We start from the raw sequence: 20,360 nt of genomic DNA on the forward strand, positions 1-20,360 counted from the left end.
TTCAAAATACACTCAGGTGTTATGGTTAAAAAGTGTACATAGATGCTATGTTAAAAACAAAAACAGTCAATTTGGGTAAGAGGGCTTCTAGCAGCTCTTTAAATATCTCATTTCTGAGTGAATAAAAGTACTTCCTTTCATGCAGACTTCATATATCAGTGCTTTCGAAAATCCCTGTTCTTTTTCCTTTTCTTCTGACTCTGTTTATAAAAAGCAACTAAGTGTTATTTTGTATTAGGTTCATTCTGTACTAAAAGTCAATGTGTTATATGGGACACAATTTCTTTCCAAAAATTAGTTTGGAAATAGAAGATACTGTTTTCTGCTACTTTTTAGTGCTTTATGTTCAGCCTTTACTTATTTATGCCAATAGCTCAGTAAGAATAGGAAGTCTTCCCTATTAAAATAGAAAATAATACAGAATGAAATAAACATACCAAGGGAAAGAGACAAGATACAATCTTTCACGTGGAGCTCCAAGAAGACTTTAGAAACCAAACAGCATGGCAGCCAGAATCAAAGGGTAATTTTCTGGAAGGCAGAGTTCTCATGCTACTTGGTTATATTAGTCCTAAGGCTCTTATAGATAATACATGAGACCAAAAAAAAAAAAAGTATATCATAACATACATTGCAGAAAAAATAACCTACACAGTATTTTATCCAGGAATCCCACAATGTGATAATTTTAAATGTTTGTAATGAAGCTCAGGAGCAAACAGGAATAGCAACAAGGTAAACTAGGACAGCTGACAAAATTTCATCTTCATACTTTTGATGAATTACTCTAAGAGTAAGATGTGATAGCCAGGTAAAGTTAGGCATATCTGTAATCCCAGCTACACAGAAGGCTGAGGCAGGAAGATCACAAGTTCCAGGTCAACATGGGCAATTTAGGAAAACTCTCTCTCAAAAATCAAAAATAAAAAGGCTGAGGATGCCTCCCAGTGATACCGCTTGCCATTAAAAAAAAATAGATTAAGGTCTAGTAACTTTAAATGTATATCTTGTGTATTGAGAAATATTACAAACATTATACACAATAAGTTGACTAGAAAAATCCTTTGTCCTTGAGCTGCTGATTGATATCACTTAGCATGTGCTAACAGAGGAGACAACAGGACTTTATAAAGTGAACAATGGTCATTTACACACACTCATGGGTTCATGTTAAGGAGTTAGCTGCTGTGAATATACTTGGGAGTTTCCATAAAGTTTGATTTTAAACATAAGAAATAAAAAAAAGAGCACTTGGAATTAAAAAGTCTGTCATAAAAAAGTGTAAATAGAAATCTGCACAGAAATCAAGGGACTTCTTGTATTAAAAAATTATTACCTATAACTTGGAATCAGAACAAAGTGAGAATAAACATTTTAACCTGGTGATTTAAAAACTCTAGCTGTATTCAAGGATAAACTAAAAAATGAAGATGAAATTCTTCCTGAAGTAGGCACTTATTTGTCAACCTGTGCAAATTACAGTAACAAAATATTAGAGTAACATAGTATTAAGATTTTATTTCTTATCAAACTACATTCATCTATATCAAGCCATCCTTGATATTTTTATAAGGTGCAGTAACTTATTGCTATAGTTACCATAAAAGAAAATATGATGGAAGTTTCCTGTTGAAAAATAAATCAACAGGGCATAAGATGTTGGAAAGAAAAGAGAGGACAAAAGCAAGTCAGGGACCTTGACTTTGGGTTAAAGCCCTGGATTCATGAATGAGGATGGTAGACTTTGACTCAGATGTTGAAGGTGGCCAAGCTATCACAATTTCTGGAGAACTTTCTGGGCTCAATTTATTTGTCAAAAGGGTACTTTTGCATATTTTTGAAGTTAATACATGTAATCTAAGAGATTATTTGATTTTTAGGAGTTTACCAGTAATGAGATGTACATAATTAGTCAGTTACACTGTGGGAAAAATTGATATGGAACAATCTGACACCAACGTTACGTTATGTTCCCTAATTATGAGAAAAGATGCCGCCAAAAGGAAATAACAGCTTTTGAATCTGAGTGGGAATGTATCTCCTTGAGCCAATTCAGAGGATGTGGTTTTGGACCAGTCATAAGGATAAATGAATCTGAACATGCATAACTATAATTTCTGTTGTGTTAAACTAAGACACATTAGTGGATCTTTCTTTAAAGCAGTGTTTGAAGAAATTTCCTATGTATCTCATCAGTCAGAATCTGTGCTTTTTAAAGGCAGAATTTTTTTTTCTCATTCCCTATATTTTCCATCTTTGTAAAAGCAACAATTACATCAACTATAGAGACAGAGGTCTCCAAATTAAAAAAAAAGGTAAGAAAAAATGGAGGGTGTTACATATTTTTTTCTTTGACTTTTATAAATACTCTTTGCCATTACATGATTAGTTTGCATATATAAAAGGAGACAATGCAGGGGAAAGTTCTCTCCCAGTCAATGCAAAGAACTTGGGCATCAGCATCAGTAGATGCCAGTTCCAGGTTTCACTGACTGGTTAAGTTGCCAGGCAAAAGTGCTTCACCTCTCTCAGGCTCAGTTGTCTCTGCTGAGACATAGTGCAGGCTGTTGACTATTAAAGTTGCTGGAAAATATAAGTGTAGTGTGGCACATGTCAAGTGTCTACAGCTCTGTAGGCTATTAGCAATAGCTAATATTATTGTCATTTGTACAATGTATGATTTCAGAAATAGATCTTCATTTTAGTTCTATTTTTAAAGTGTAGATATTGAGGGTGGGAATATGGCTCAGTGGCAGAGCACTTGCCTAGCTGGCATAAGGGCCTGGGTTCCATGTAAGAGGGAGTGACTGAGGGAGGGAGGGAGAGAGAAGAAAGGAGGAATGAATTAAGGAAAGAGAAAGAAAGGGAAGGGAGATATTGATGAGACTGGCAAATTCAGAAATAGGAAGTGAGAGAAGGAGAGAAGGGGAACACTTTCTTACTGAAATTTAATATGTAAATTGAGAAGAAATGAGACAGAGATAATAGCTGTGTGGAGAGTAAGAATAGAGGTTTTGGGAGACCTGGAAAGAAAAACCAGCTGTATGAAGTGGCTCATACTTATAATCCCAGAAACTCTGGAGGTGAGGCAGGAGGATTGTAAGTTTGGGGCTAGCCTAGGCAATTTAGTGAGCTCCTGTCTCCAAACAATAAAGTAATTAAAAAAAAAGGCCTGGGGAATGTAGTTTAGTGGGTACAATCCATAGTCAGACACACACACACACACACGAGAAAATAAAGCAAACCAGTCTTTAGACCTTAAAATTATACTTAGAAGTAGAAAAAAGAGGAAAAGAAAACAATTTCTATAGGACTATTTGATTATTCTCTTCTACAGGCTTTTTCTAGCCTGTGAAGGACCTCACACAAAATAGTTTGTTGGATTTATTTCAGAGGTCCAAAATGGGGAAATAGCTTAAGGTAATTTTCCGAGCATAATTTAGTTCACTTAATTTTTAATGACTTAAAAAAATCATTATGTCCTAACTGAGTCAAAGAATACAAATGGAATTTGAAGAAATTTACAAAAAGTATCTCAATTTTCAGAATAAGTAGCCATATAAAACATTCTGCAGAAATTTCAAAATATATTTAATGAACACAGTTCTGCTATTTTTGTTTTGTTTGTTTCATTTTATTTTGTTTTTGGAACACTGTGATCCATCAAATTAGCCTGACCAACACTTTTGCTGATATACATACTCTTAACCATTTGCTGGCCTAAAAGGTACAGGTACGTGTTTAAAGATAAATCATTGTGGGCAAAGCACTGTCAGGAGTCTGTGAGGTTCTCAGGGTTCATCCTTAATCAGTCACTGAACCGTCTACAGACAATTTAGCTTTCTAAATTGGAGAGTTAACATAGGCACAGCCATAATTATAAGGCAATGCAAAAGGTAGTCAGCGAGACATTTTCCATCATGCTATGGAAGTCCAACAGGAAGATAAATTCATCTTGGCACATAGGAGTAAGAAAATTTTAATAATGAAGGTCAAGTGTTTCACATTCAGATTTTTACAAGAGTGATTCAAGTAAAATACGAGTTGGGCCTGTAAAATATACTTCACTTTGCCCTTTACTGCAAGACTGCCACAATATAAGCATGAAAAACAAACATATATTTTATGCTTTTGTTTTGTCATCTCTCTATTTTTTTTTCATGCTTTTGTTTTGTTGCTCATAAACAAAGACACACAAATACACAAATACAAAACATGGAGGCAGAAGGTCTTTTATCTGGACATTCCCTGTGTGTATGGGTGACATTTCCAGGGTCTGGCTTTGATGATACACAAATTATGTGACAAATTATGTAAAGAAAAGCAGTGGGAAATATGATATTGACAATTTAGATATATGCAAAATCACAAAGATTTGAATATTTATGCCACAAGAGTGGCACAAGTGGAAGAGTGATGGTAATCAGCTGGGATAGGTGAGTTCTAGGAAATTCAACCAGGACATGTATTTAACCTATTGCAGCCCTCCTAAGAAAGCATAGCTGACTTTTCAGATGCATGATGACTTTTAACATTTAATTATTAATGTGGGCCAGTTTCATTATAAAGTAGATTTAAAGCACCTACTTAATCTACCCATGATAATTATATAGATGGTATCCATAGTTATGTATGGAGAGAGTCCCATTAAGTGTGGGATCAAAGTATACACTCCCCATAAAATATTTTTTCTACTTATTACTTTATCATTCTCAAAAATCAATTCCTCAAGCTAATCTGTTTTTTTAATATTTAATTTACGTCAAACTTGACAATATTGCATGAAAGTCTATGGGATAATTCTTGAAGATCTCTCTCTTAAATTTGTCCACTTAAAAACAGTTTTTAAAGACAATAGGATAGTTTCTTCTTTTTATGCTACTTTCCTTAAGACAAATTATTTGCTGGGAAGATATGTTCTCCTCAACTCAACTAACTTGCCTAATCTTGTTGCCTAAATAATTTAGTGAAAGAACTAGAGTGTGAGGAATTCTATTGGAAAAATCTCTCATATTTTATTGTGGATTTTTTTCCCATTTAAGATCATTTGGAATTTCCTTTTGATTACTATGACACAGAGCCTCCTTTTCCATTCTTAAAGAAGTAAGTGAAAAAAAATCAGATGTGTTGTAGGAAATTCAACCATCATACATCAAATGATGTATACATTTCACATTGAAACACTTTCAATTTTTCAGCTTAACATAGACTTAGCCTTCCTTGGTTTGTTAAGTGGTATGAAAACTGGAATACTAGAGAAAATATCCTGGCCCTTAAGAAACTAATTTTTTTTAATAAAATACTCATCATTTACAGAAACTCTATATGTAATATCTTCCTTGGGAGATACTGAAATTAGATGTTATGAAGCTTGATAACGAGAAACAGTTATCCTTGATAGCACTGAAGAGAGTGGTTGCAAAATCACAAATTCTGATTGACAACTAAGAGGCTTGATTTTCCCCATATCTGTAATCCTAAAACAACATCTGGATTCCATGTTTCTCTTCCATGGAGAATTAATCATTCTTTCTCCCATGGTTCATTTAGTCAAATCTTAAATAAAACACCTGCTGAAAACTTCTTAGCAATAGCTTCAAAAACTTAGGTTCTTGGGGACTGAGCCTCCCTAACATATTTCAGGTTATTGATGTTTGGCTCCTGCATGGATGAGTTTAAGGCCATGGGTAATTTATTATACATCTTCTCTTTTTGTTTCTTGGAATACTAGGGGTTGAAGCAAGAGATGTTCTGTCATTAAGTTACATTCTCAGCCCTTTTTTCTTGTTATTTTGAGACAGGGTCTTTCTTTTATTTTCCTTGCCGATAAGACTCCTGCAAATATGGTGAACATTCCTAAGATCCACTGGATGTTCTATAAGAAATGTACTGAATGCCAAGGTCATAAAGTGACACAGTACAAGAAGGGCAAGAATTGTCTGTATGCACAAGGGAAAATGGCATATGACAGGAAACAGAGTGGCAAAAAGCTAAACTACAAAGAAGGTTGTATTGAGGCTTGACTGTTTGAGCCTAAGTGCAGATCTAAGAGAATGCTGGCTATTAAGAGATACAAGCATTTGGAACTGGGAGAAGATAAGATGAGAAAAGGCCAAGTGATCCAGTTCTAAACTTCATTGTTTCATTACGCTAATAAAATGTTGAGGTTATCTTCACTTAGAGAGAGAGAGAGAGAGAGAGAGAGAGAGAGAGAGTCTCACTAAATTGCTGAGGCTTGTCTCCAATTTACAATCTCCCGCCTCAGCCTCCTGAGTAGTTGAAGTTGGGATTATAGCTATGTGCCACGGAGCAGTTTGTTGCTAAATTGCTTGGGTTGAACTCAATATTTTGATTTTCCTACCTCAACCTCTGGAGTCTCAGGGATTACATGCATGTGACATCTTGCCCAGCAAGGTTAATTTATTATGAATAGAAATCCATAAACCATGCAAATTCTTATTATATTTATATACAGTTGTGTTTGATAATAATTTTTCCTAGTCAATTCTTTGCTCACATGATATCATATGCAAATATTTTTTATACTCTTCTATAAAAATAGTTCATGAGAGCTCACTCCTTATTTTTAGACCTGGAAAGATAATAGCCAAGCTTTCTGTCAAAAGTTTGATCAGTCATTTATTTATCTCCTAGAAGAATTTCAAAATTGTTCAAGAAAAAAAAATTATATTTTCCCTTAATTAGATGGTTCATTGAGGCTAATGTTTATATGTGAAGGTTATATGAATGTTACCTGGGTGTCTTTGATTTTACTAAAATACCTTATTAATAATATCTTCATTTATATTCTGCTGCTGCCTTTTTTATTTTTCTTTAAGAGAGATTTGCTGACCACAAATTTTTGGGATCAAGTGATCCTCCTTCTTTAGCTATCCAAGTGGCTAGAACAAGAGGTACATGTCACTGTACCCAGTACTTTATTTATTAATTTTTTTCCAGACTGATTGGGCCATGACTGTGATTATTATTCATTAATAATTTAAATAGCTGAGCCAGGAGCAGTGGCACATGCCTATAGTTCCAGTAACTCAGCCGCTGAGGCAGAAAGATTGCAAGTTTAAGGCTAGTGTCAGCAACTTAGCAAGACCCTGTCTCAAAGGGGGGGAAAATACTTGGGATATAGCTCAGATGCAAAACACCTGTGGATTCAATCCCCAGTGCCATAATATAAATAAATAAATAAATAAATAAATAAATAAATAAATAAATACAGCTTGTGGTTGAGTCTAACAGATGTTTGCACTCAAATAGAAAGTGCCACATGACCCATTTAGAAACCATGAGATCCTGCGGCTGCACAAATGGGAAACATTGTGCCTTATCAAGCCCAAATCTTTTTCCAACCACTTTTTCCTAGTCCTTCTATCCTATGGGGCTATAAATGTGAACTCTTTCTTCACCCATGTTCTTTTTTAGCTGCCACTTCAGAAGGCAGTGAGTCACAAGAAAGAATTTGCTATGTTTTTCTGGGAAAGCTTTAGCACTTCAGATGAAAGGGACAGATGAAGCGGCTGCACTGATACTTCTCCCTTCTTCCTTCTCTTTTTCTTAAATAGAAATGGGATGTCTGGATTTGGGACAACTCCACCTTAGGACTGTAATGTGAAAAGTGTGAGAAAACTGAAGAGAACTCTGGAGATGCCAGTCAGACTACAGCCTCAAGTCTTCTGTGGTTAGAAAAGGAATTCCTGCTTTTTGGTTGATTTTGTTGGGATGTTGTTTACTGCAGCTGAAATGCTTCCTACCTGATTCAGCAAGATGAAGGGAAAGACAGACTCTAAGCGTGGAATTAAAAAGTGAGTGATTAATGACAGGAGGGATGAGATGAATCTGAAGGTGTAGCCGAATGGTAGTATAAAACAGTAGGAACATTTTGTGGGAGACAAATCTATTTGAACCAAGCTGATCTCAAGGTGCATATAGGATAGGACATCCAGGTGTAGCAGGTACATGAGCGTGGGTGACAGTTTTCTGCTCTAAGAGTAGACTAGAGCTTTCTTGCAGTAGTAGTAGTAGTTGAGTTGATGAGTAGTAGTTAAATCATTAGGGATAGGAAGGCAAAGAACAATGAGGTGTATATACATTTAGTTGGTATAGAAAAGAGGTGTTTTGTACTCTATATTTGCATACTGAATTTGAAGTAGATGCTATCTCAGATTAGTATTTTTAAAAATAGAGACTCAGAAAAGTCAAGAAACTTGACTTTATCATATAATAATTAAATGACCTAGCCAGGATTTGAACATTAGACAGTGTGATGATGCAAAAATCCATTGCCTTTCTTCTTTTTCTTTCTCATATTTAGGAAGTTTAATAACATGTGGATGTATATATACTAAGAATCAAGGACTGGTGATTATTTGCATAACATTTTAAAATATGATGTTTTTTCATTGGCCTCCCTTTATTTTGGTGCTTAACATTTAATGTCTAAACTAAGAATACATTATATTTATATCTTTTGTACTGCACCACTTTCATAGTTATCCATCAAACCAGTTGGAAGTCCTGGTTGGGGATTCCTAGAGACTGCTGATAACAGTGCTAAATTACTTTTCATTAGTTCCACTCATTAGCTTCAATAACTGAATATATTAACTAGACTTCACATATGTATGAATTCCATAACTTATTAATGTCCAGAATAAAATTCCATTGTCATCTTTTTAAATACATGCTGAATCAAATAGAATTCTTACTTTAGAATTTTAAATGTAAATTATGAGCATTGAATTTTACTCCCTTTATTTATTTATTTATTTATTTATTTATTTATTTATTTTGTTAGGGAGATAAACACCAGAAGCACTCTGGGTAAACACTTATTTACAAAAAAGACACAATTTAGAAGTGGTCAAAATTTTAAGTTTAATGTAGTAATGTATAAGGAAAAAAAATTCTTGAGATTCGTAGAAATTAAATGGCCTTCCTAAGTACCTTGAGTGAATACTCAATTTCTTGATAAAGTTTGATCCTACATTTCTCCATCTTTATGTATCTAGGGTTAAATGAGAACCAATTTATATTTAGGATGAATTACAGAATGGCATAATATCAAGGCAAAGATCTATCAGTCCTCACATGGAGTTACAAGGCTGGGTGTTTGCTCTGCTTCCTGCTATCTGAGCAGCTGAATACCAGTGACATCACCTGTGGGGAGCTTGCCTGTGCTGCTCACTAGAAGCAGACTTCAGACAGCAGTTGTTCCTAAGTGAAGCTGACCACAGACATGCAAAACTTGACTTTTTAAATAGAGACATCAAAAGCAAAAAAAAGAACAGTGTGCATTTTTTAAAATTTATGCCAGCCTTCCTCTTTTTTAAAGAAAAAAACTCCTTATAATAAATTCACAGTGCCAGAAACCAAGGTACTTCACTAGAAGTGCAGGTGAAGCAATGGCTGGGTGAGCTGGAAGGAGAAAATAATGTGCATACCTTTGCTTGTCCAGCTTTTGTAATGGCAGGCATATCGAAGAGCTGTCCAGTGTAAAAATGCAGCCCGCTGAACAGGATCACTGCAATAGAGTCTCCTTCCTTCTCAATTACTTCAAGAATATCCTCCATCCTTAATATTTCTTCTCCCTAAGTCAAGTTAGGTATAAGTTACATAATATTGACAATAATACTCTTATCACATATTTATAATTTCAGCATGAACTGTCTCACCATAAGGAAAACTAAAGGTGAAAATTTTCCACTGCATTAATGCTCTTCAAAACCTGAACAATGAGAAGAATTTGAACTTTTTTCTATAAGAAATGACAATTTAAAAAGAAATTATAATAAAATAGAAGTAGTTTTTTTTTTTTTAAAGTACAAGTCATTACAAAAGTATACTTGCTTATTTGTTCTTCAAGTTTTAGGTTAATCTTTACTATTTGTATACCTATTGGTTGTTTTCTCATCACACCCATCCAATAAAACACCCAAAAGTGCAATCTCATCGAATATCATATAGCAAGAGAAATCTGTTGGAAATTAATATTGCATTTGTCAATATACTATTTTCCCAAAAAGCATCACTTGCATATCTTTCATCTGAATAGTACCTAATATTTCTAACTTAAGAGTAAAATATTCTCCAAATTGAAAGATACTGATCCAAACATAAAGAAAAATAATTTACAAATAATTAGTATATCACCTTATAACTAATGATGATTACTTAGTAAAAAATATGAATGAATCTATATTTAGACTTGTAAACAACTTGAGCTGAATGAAATCAGTTCAATACTTGTAGCCTAACAATTGAGATATACACCAAGTTTTTATCAGTTTTGTGCAGTGCTAAATCTGACTTCTTTTAAAGTCAATGTAGACTAATTACATTAATATTGGAGGAAAACTCATTAATAAAATTTATTTTATTTTATTTTTATTGATTGATCATATCAAGGATTAAACCCAGAAGCACTTAACCATCAAGCCACATCCCCAGCCATATTTGTACTTTATTTTGAGACAGAGTCCTGCTAAGTTGCTGAGGCTGGCTTTGAACTCAGGATCTTTCTGCCACAGTTTACTGAGCTGCTGGGATTTTATAGGCATGTGCCACTGTGCTGGCTCCTTCCATTTACTTTTAAGTTTTTATAATTATTGCTATTTGTCAAATGTCTTACCTGTTAACTGTGTATGTGTGTGTGTGTGTGTGTGTGTGTGTGTGTGTGTGTGTGTAATATAATCTCTACTACAAGAAGACTGGAATCTCTATAAAATGGGAGTATGATAGATATTGAAATCTTGGAATTAAATAAAATGTATTTATATGCTATAAAGCATTTCAGTAGTTATTAGAAAAAAATCTAAGTTATAAAAATAAAAATTTGGTAATTCAAACTCTTTATTCTTTTTTAATATTTATTTTTTAGTTATAGGTGAACACAATATCTTTATTTTATATTTATGTGGTGCTGAGGATCAAACCCAGTGCTTCACTAATGCAAGGCAAGCGCTGTTCCTCTGAGTTACAACCCCAGTCCCGAAACTCTTTATTCTTTAAAAAATCAAATAAGGTTTAACCACCACAATTTTAAGAAGAAAGAGTAATGCAAAGTACTATATAAATTAGTTCATGAGTTATTTCTTTAAAGAAGCAGCAATAAGCAAATAAGAAAAACTGTTTTCCATGATAAGACATGTCGCTCATTCATGCTAACTTGTTATCATCTAGTAATGCTAAAAGATGAGTCTCAAGATTACAATTAACTCATAAGACTTCAAACTGCTGGGCACTTCCAACTAAAGCCTCTGATAGTAACTCTATCATTTATGCAAGAAATATGCAATTCATGTAGGATGTGTGAAACAGATATCCTCTCAGTGATGTAAGAACTTTTCATTCCATTAATTTACTGCATGTTGGCAAGTAGAAGAGAAGAGAGCAGGTCTTTAATTTCTTCACAGTAATTCTGGGCTGAAAGAAGTAATTGTTCAAACATTGGCTTAATAGCCTGGGAGCATCATATGTGAAACCTATAAATCATTCTGTGTGACTTTCTTGGTGCCAAATTATAGAAGCTGCAGGGGTTTATATGTCAAATGTGTACAACTTGGCCTTACACTTCTCTTAAGGTGAAATACACGAGAGAGTTTTGACCTTGAAGATATGGTTAAGTTGTATCAAATGTATCTTTTGTTACCTGTTTGAATATAAATGAGTCTCAGATAAATAACTTTAGTAAAGTCACACACCTACTATGTTGGAGAGGTGGGATTCTACTGGGTATGTCAGTCAGGCTGTAAAATCCAAGATTTTCCAAGTATACCTCATCCTTTCTCCTTTGTCTAAAGACAACGGACAATATTTGATACTTAGATTATTAAGGGCCAGGAAAGATAATCACTATTTAAATTCAACAAATACCACTGGTCTTTTACCTGATATTAATGGCCCTCAAAGGCAATAAAATTTAAAATTAAAAAAGGTACACCCAATTTACCATCTTCATCCCATTTCCTTGTACACTCTGTAGACTCCAGTAACATAAATAGAAGATTGTTTGCCTACCAAATGGGTAGCCCGTGAAATATAAAAATAATTACAATTCTGAGTTATTCACTATTTAAAACAAAATGAGCTGACAGTAAGAGAAGTATGAGTCTTTTGTACTTTCTTGAAAGTTTCATTACAGTAATGAAGATAATAAACTTTTGAGGAAAATGGATAAAAAAAATCAATAGTGAATTGAAGCATGATGAATATTTATTTCTTTCTCATATACCTCTCGTGGCTTTATTATCCGCATACTTCTTTTAACATGAAGTCCGTGAAGTTGAAGCTGTGACTCTCTTGCATACTGGAAAAAGAAGTTATTTATTAAATCAAGCCCGAAGCATAGAAGGACATTTACATAACAACTTGGAAAACAAATAATAAAATATCAATGAAAACAGCATTATATGAAATCCAAAGTCAAGGTTAAAAGTGAATAACTAATACTTCAGAAAAAAACTGCTTAATCTGATTTAAGTAGGAATCCGAACATTCTGAGATACTACAAATTATAGCCCAATGGAAATGTAGGGGTGATTTTGATTTCTGGAGTTAGGAGAGATTTTGCTATCAAAAGTCTCCTAATCTAAATCACAATCAGAATCTGCAGAAAACCAATGTGAGCAGTATGCACTTGCTACAGTTGAATCGAGGATATAAAAATGGCTTACCCTAGCATGAGTAAGTTAGTGAAAGGAAAGAACAATAGGAATTGACTTTACTGAGAATATAAGATATGACTGGGAACAAACAATGGCAGGGAGCATGATTTTTCTCAAGATATTAGAGTTTGATTCTTTCAGTAAAGAAATGGCTATAATTCTGACATAATTACATGCCTTAAAATTATGATATGTGCACTATAGTTAACAGTCATAATATAATGCAGAAATCAAGTTTCTCTAATACTAAAAGTGAAATATGCTATGTACCTTTTTCTGTGGACATGTCTGGAACAATCAAATTTTGCTGATAAGATATACTACATGACATTTTAGTGAACCATGAGAAATATTTTAAATCTTTAGTAGTTTTTTAAAATAATAAGGCATGAAAAATTATGCTATTATGCTATGAAAAAGAAGGGGCAAATGCAGGTTTAAATTGCAATTTTATATGGCCAAAGGGTTAAGCAGTGGGGTTTGTATTGATTTGATCTCATAACATAAAAAGGCAACAAGAATTAATAAAAAATTTATAACCACACTTCATTTAGACCAGCGGTTTCTTCAGTGTCTTAAAAAAAAAAAAACAACTAATAAATCAATGTTCCTATTCAATCCTTCCCTCCCTTAACTCATGTTTTACTTGAACAAAACAAATAAATCTACAATCTATAAACAATTCTTAAATCAAAAGCATTTGACAGATCTTTTTAGGGTAAGGTTATTAAGAAAAGACTAGTGAATAAACATTCAAGTCAGGCAAATCATGTCCCTCTAGGAAGAGTAGAAAGAGCACAAATGTAATTTGAAGAAATCCTTACATGATCAGAAGGGAAGGCTTTGGCTTCTAGAAGAATTTTATGCCATTTTGGTGTAGGCTTAAAAAATGATAACTGCAATGAAATGGATTTATTGAGAAAGCATTAATATACAATTTCTGCATTTGTTCAGTTGATTCCACACTTTCATTTTAGAATCTTCAAAATTTAAAGGCATAAATTAATTAAACATCTAAGATATCTGTCAGGGGTAGCTTTTAAATTAACCCTGTTTCCAATGAATTATGAAAGGAAGAAGAAATCAGCTCATTATGTTTATCATGGAATAGCAAACTCAGGGGGAAATGTAAATCAGATACAAACAAATTCCCAAAGTATACTTAAATGTTAGTTGAAAAATTATCTTCCCAAAGTATTTATTAGTAAATTCTCTAGTATCAGACTGAAACATCATGTTCTCTGTGTGTTTTATTTACAATGACTTATCTTGCACTACCAATTTTGTTTCTAATACATCACCTTTCCAATGTTATTTTATGGCATTTATTTTAGGTCCAACTAAAACTACTTCAGCTTTAACATGAAGCAGCTGTCTTTTTTAGAGGCACTAGCACAAAGTACTCATTTGGCCAGGGGGCCCCTTCATTTCTCCACATATTTCTTATATAATGAGTTTGACAATAATAACGAGATTGACAGCTGCCATATTTTGGCTGTTAATTATTGGCCCAACTGCTTAATAAGTTCTTACATATCACATTCAAACCTTGTGCAGATCTATGAGGTAGGTATTATTGTCATTTTTAGAAAGAAGAACTTTAAAACTTACAGATGATGAAAACTTTGTCCAATCTCAAATGGACATTAAATAACATACCTGGGAGTCAAAATAAGTTATGCCTGGATTTACAGATATGTTTTCAAATAATACTAAAGAAAGTGAAGTCAATTTTTTTCAAAGCATCAATTACAATAGACTCTACATACCAAATTCTGAATACATCTGACATTTTGAGATAAAATTATTTATTAAATATTTAACATGTAAGAAGTACTTTAAATACAGTAGCTCATTTAAGGTACTATATTTCTTTTCAACAGTTTACTTTCTGTGTTTCAGGTATTTTTAAGCTTCTCCTCAACCATGACTATAAAAATGTATACTGATCCATAATCTCTCTCTGCTAAAGATCTGTGTACTAGATAATGTCTTTCTGAAAAACTCAGTGCTTTGCTGGTAACTATACATCTTTGCTTTGTGTTCTTGCAAGCAGTGTTTCTTTTCATCCACTATGACTCTTTTTTTTTAGTTCTGAGCTAAGAATTCTTCATTATTCTGAATTTCTTGTAAGAGTCAACTTTTCCATCATTATGTAGAAACCATTATGTCATAGGCCATCATTTCCTGGTAAAAATGAACATAACCTCACAACTTATTTTTAAATAAGCAAACCATCAGAATCTCATGAATTAAAGATAGAAATACATCAGATCCCATAAATGAGTGTATTCTAAACATTGGTGGGAAAAGAAACTTACAAGTAGGAGATGTAAATTAACGGTCAAAGCATTCATTAGGGCTATTTCTTTCTCCTTGGCTCCTGCAAAATAAGCATATCAAAATCTAGTTCCTTAATTATAAGTTCTAAAGATGCATGAAAGTTAAACAAGGTAGGAGGATTTCTTTACTTCCTCCCTCTTACTGATTTTAGAGATAAGAACACATTTGATGTATCATCATAAAGAAATGGAAGTTTCCCACTTGACTCATTTTATCAAATGATATCTAGAGTCACAAACACATAACTAGCTAAAAATTCTATTCCTTTTTGAAGTTGTAAGTAGCAAAAAGAAATAATGAACCATTTTATTTTGCTTGAAAAAAAGAGCTACATAGCAAAATACAATAGCATAAATGGTTTTGGGATCTATTCATATACACTAGAACTTTAAAACTGACATAATTACATGACTTAAAATTATGATATGTGCACTATAGTTAACAGTCATAATAGACATATATTTTCCAATGAGAAAGCATGCAAAGATATCATATCCACTACATAATCATAGTCTGATCTAATTCTTTTGAGTGAGGGCTTTGGCACTAGAAAGAGACCCAAAGACAGAGAACACAATGGTCACTTAAGAATTCAGAGTGCAATAACAGTAATGATGCCATCATTATTCTGAGTTCTTATGGTGTCTCTTAAAGGTAATTAGACTTGTGTAATAGGAATGATGTTTTTCTCACCAACACTAAGAAAAATAGGCAATGTACCTTAATGTCTATAAGGCTGCACTAGATGTTAAGGAAACATAATTCACATTTTATATCCAAAGACATATTTTTGATAGAGTTCCATTTTAAAACAATAGACAGTAAATAGAATAATAAATCAATTAGATAGATTCCAGGATAAGGTTCATCAAGGAGAGGCCATTGGAAGTATGTAGTCAATTTAGGAATTTATGATTTAGCATAACCATTTAAGGAAAGGACCATCTTCACCTCATCAAGGAAACCTTTCTCTCCTATTTCCACACTGATTTTTCCCTTTGATACTACAAGGTGGTGAACAAGTGGTAGGAATTAAAAGGTGCTTCCCTGGTCATCACAAGGTGAATAATGTCTGAAATCAAGGCAATGAGAATAGTCTCCTTTTACATCCCCGGCACTAAATAAAATCCTGCCCCACAAGGCATACTAGATGGACACAATAAGCTCACATTGCTTGGAGTGGCATATGTCTTTCCTACAGTAAGAAATTTTCTTTGAAGTGTGGTCAAAAGCCAAAATCCTGACAGCTTTATTATAGCTGATACTTTATATTATGGTATGAATTCTTACTGCTACTTCTGAAACAAAATTATCTTATGCTGTCATAGCCACTTAAATAGCCATGTGCCTTAAGTTTGGTATCTGACCTGACATTTTCATAACTATCAGATGAGCTTCTCAGAATATATTGCTAAGCTTAGCAGACCTGTAGCTTCCACTAACCTTAAAGTTAAGTATGCTATAAAACCTATACCTGTGATTTCCCCACCTTGCTGTAGTCTTCCTCCTAGACAGTTGGTTCCACCAATAAAATTGGTAAATATATTTATTTAAGACTTTTTTTTCTCTGTGACTATAAAAGCTTATCTGTCCTCTTCCATGTATATGAAAACATGCCAATCAGTGTCATTTGAATCAATGTTCCTGTGATATCGTCACTCATATTTGGCTCCAGCTAAAATATTTTCTTGTATCCATTAAAGCACAGTCATTATTTTTTGTCAATAGTATTATCTCACACTATCCTCAAGGCAAACTGATGAGATATATACTTTGATATTTCTATTTTCATTGATGAGAAAACTGACATCCAAAGAGAAAAACTAACTTTCCCAAAGTCCTGTAGAATTTTTTTTTGACTCAGAATTACATTTGGAAACATTGCTTACAAGATACACCCTATAAGTCAAATATAGGAGATCCAAACTCATAATAAACTTCCTGTGTGTATTTCTAATAGTAGTATAATTTCAAATCTTTTGCAAAGTGAGATAACAAAGCTCCAAGCTGCTTATTGTTTGATAAGAGGGTTCATTTGTGCTCTCATAACCACCATACCATATTCTGCATATTTTATTAAGCAGACACAAGTGTTATTTTGAATTTGTCACATTTATAATTAGGCTAAATCAAATAATTTTAAACTTTGTTTTTCAAGTAGCAAATTTCTGTGGCCTGTAGAGATGACTAATGTATGGTAGAGGATCTATAACTGCTAGGGTAGAGCTTCCAGGGATTACTGAATTTCTGAGGGTCAACCATAAGTTACATAAAGAAATTTATGGTCACATTACAACATTTTTATAAGTTCAAATGCATGTATCTAGCTCTTTGTGATTTTTTAATGTACCCAGGGAGAAGTAGGCTTAATAATAATACTAATAATATTCTTCAGCCATTCTATTTCTAGCATTTTGATAATATGACATTAATTATAATGAAAAGTTATTCAATATTTTTGTGGAATTGTTGGCTCTATGTAAAATGTTTTATTAATAGTTTTTTTTCACATCCAAAAATCAAAATTCTTTTCTATGTCTATGAATAAATATGGTTGTTCACTTTCTTTTTCTTCTCAATACTCTACTAATTTGTACACATAATAATTTTTATTATTCTCTTGCTCCTTCTTTTTGAGAAATTTTTGATAAAAAAAAGACTATGGTTTTAAGAACCTGAAATATTCAATCATTACCCAAATTATACAATGTATATGTCCATGACAGAGTTAGATTACCTAGCAAGTAGGAAAAAATACATTTGACTTTTGGTATTGTTTACTATTGCAATATTATTTTATTTTATGACTTAAATTTTTACATTTATTTCCAAAGAAATTTCCAAAGAAGTTTCTTGCATTACACAATGCAAGGCAGAGTGAGAACAAATAGTAACTTGGGACTGGAGTGGTACTTAATCATAGAGTTCTTACCATGCATGCCATGGCCCTGATTTCTATCCTTAGCACCACATTAATAAAGAGAGAGAGAGAGAGAGAGAGAGAGAGAGAGAGAGAGAGAGAGAGAGAGAGAGAGAGAGAGAGAAGCCAGTGTAATGGCGCACACTTATAATCCCTGTGACTCAAGAAGCTGAAGCAGGAAGATTGCAAGTTTGAGATCAGCCTGGGTAATTTAACATGGCCCTATCTCAAAAATAAAAATGGCTGTGTTTTAGCTTGGTGATAGACCATCCCTGGGTTTAAACCAAAAAAAAAAAAAAACAAAAAAACAACTAAACAAATGAAGTATGATATGTGTAGATAAGAAATTGAAAGCTACTAAATGTTTTTCTTACTTCAAACTTGATCAAATTTTTCTGAGAACTTCCTATTCCTAGAAACTAAGGCAAGAGAGGAGACTGCATGAATTCTCAACAACAAAAAATGAATACACTGTTAAATAAACTTACAGGAAGCTATTGTTTTGGACAAAGCTTCTGTTCTGAGCCCCAAAATATCAAGCTAAAAATAAAAATGGGGTCACTTATGCTAATGTTCCAAGACACCAAGTGAAACTAAGCAGCTTATCTGATCTGAGAAATCAGGATTAAATAGAGAGCCCAAAATACCAAACTGGCCACTTTCGATTGGCATGACAATGAAGTGCCCTTTGCCTTTATCCTTTCACAAGAAAAAAGTTAGCTACTCTAAAGTAAGCTGGCATTAACCAATCAGTCTGTCTATAGTCCCTGCCTTTCAAGGAAAGTAACTTTGACAGGAACAATTAATTTTCTGTTTCTTACTCCTGCTTTCTTCAAACTTCTATCTGTAAAAGCCAATTATTCTGCTTAACTCACTGTAACACTTATATTATTTTATGAAAGTATTACTCAAATCTAGAATTAAAAAACTGAAATTTAAAGAATTTAAAGAAATTTCTAAAAATGTAGATTAAGATCTTTAAATTGTAATTTTGTTCACATACATACACGCACATATACACAAACAAACACTTTCAGAGAGAATATGTTCTTACTAAAGCAAGCAGCGAATTACTTTTTTAATTGACTTAAAGAATATTTCTTTAATATATACAATTTTAGAAGTAAAGAAATTTGGGAGATAAATAATTACTGATATTTTAAAAAGTCAAGTTTTAAAATATTGCTTAAATTCACTTTAAACAATAACAACAAAACAACAGTGATATTTTCCCTAATAAATTGTAAGCTATAGAGAAGAAAATAGGTATTTAACAACAAAATCATTAACCAAAAAGAACCTGTATTCACTGAAAATATTTTATATAATACGTAAGAATGTATTTGTCATATAACATTTGAGGTTTTGGAGGTGACATATGTAGATATTTAAAATATGTTTCATTAAGTTTTATGTATACAAGGCAGATATTGTACATTTCAAGAAACAATTATTTCTTTTATGTTCTTTACTATATTTTGGAGCCAAATAATCTTTAATTTCATTGATACAATATCCAAAACCAAAACACAAAATCACTGAAACTAAAAGATTCAGAGAGCTTCTGATTTGAAGAGCATACCTGAATGCTGACATGAGGATTCTATAATGTAGTCACATGTGGTATAATAAATAATTGGCCTTTGTTACCAATCCTGAAATGCATGGATATTCCCCAAATGAATAGAGCCCTTTTAGAAAACGTTTAGATTTATGCTGTTGTGATGACTCCAATGAAGTTTCTAGATTAATTCAGGTGCGGGACTGGTTGCCAGAAAGACTAAATAATTAGATGGTTGGAACATTCAGCCTCATCTACCAACCTCCTCCTGGGATGGGAGGGTGTCTGGAGATTGAGCTCTATAAAAACTCATCAATGAGATTCAGAGAGGTTCTGAGTTGTAGAACAGCTCTAAGTGCTGAGAGGTGACAGGCTTAGAGAAGGCATGTGTGCTCCATACCTCCCACCTCTCCCAAATGACCTTGTGTTCTACATTTCTTCCACTGGTTGTTGCCAAGTTGTAGTCATTATAATAAGTTTATCAAAGTGAATAAAGTGTTTCCCTCAGTTTTGTGAGCTGCTCTAGCAAATTATCAAGCCCAAAGAGGCGGCATTGCAATACCTCAGTATGTAGATGGTCAATCAGAAGAATGGATGATTCCTCAATTGTGACTGTCCTCAAAATTGAGGGCAGCCTAGAGGAGATGAGCCCTTGATCTATGTGATGTGTACCAAAATCTGGGAAGTCAGTGTCATAATTAAATTGAATTTTTTGACATAGTGTTTAAGTGTCAAAATTGGTTGCTAATGTTGAAAAAAACCCAGAATGTGTATTGTCTGACTTTATGAGGAAGATAGATGAAAATCTCAGTTTAATTTAATTTTCTTTACATACTTTTGGAAAAAATAAATTTAATCT

At 33.2% G+C, this 20,360-nt stretch overlaps 1 pseudogene; it reads right to left on the bottom strand.

The window, feature by feature from the left end:
- The window catches only part of LOC143386706 (kynureninase-like), an 83,474-nt pseudogene that overhangs the window by 44,348 nt on the left and 18,766 nt on the right, over positions 1–20,360 (bottom strand).

Source organism: Callospermophilus lateralis, unplaced genomic scaffold (assembly GCF_048772815.1).
Source record: "Callospermophilus lateralis isolate mCalLat2 unplaced genomic scaffold, mCalLat2.hap1 Scaffold_120, whole genome shotgun sequence".
In the NCBI taxonomy this organism is placed as follows: Eukaryota; Metazoa; Chordata; class Mammalia; order Rodentia; family Sciuridae; genus Callospermophilus; species Callospermophilus lateralis.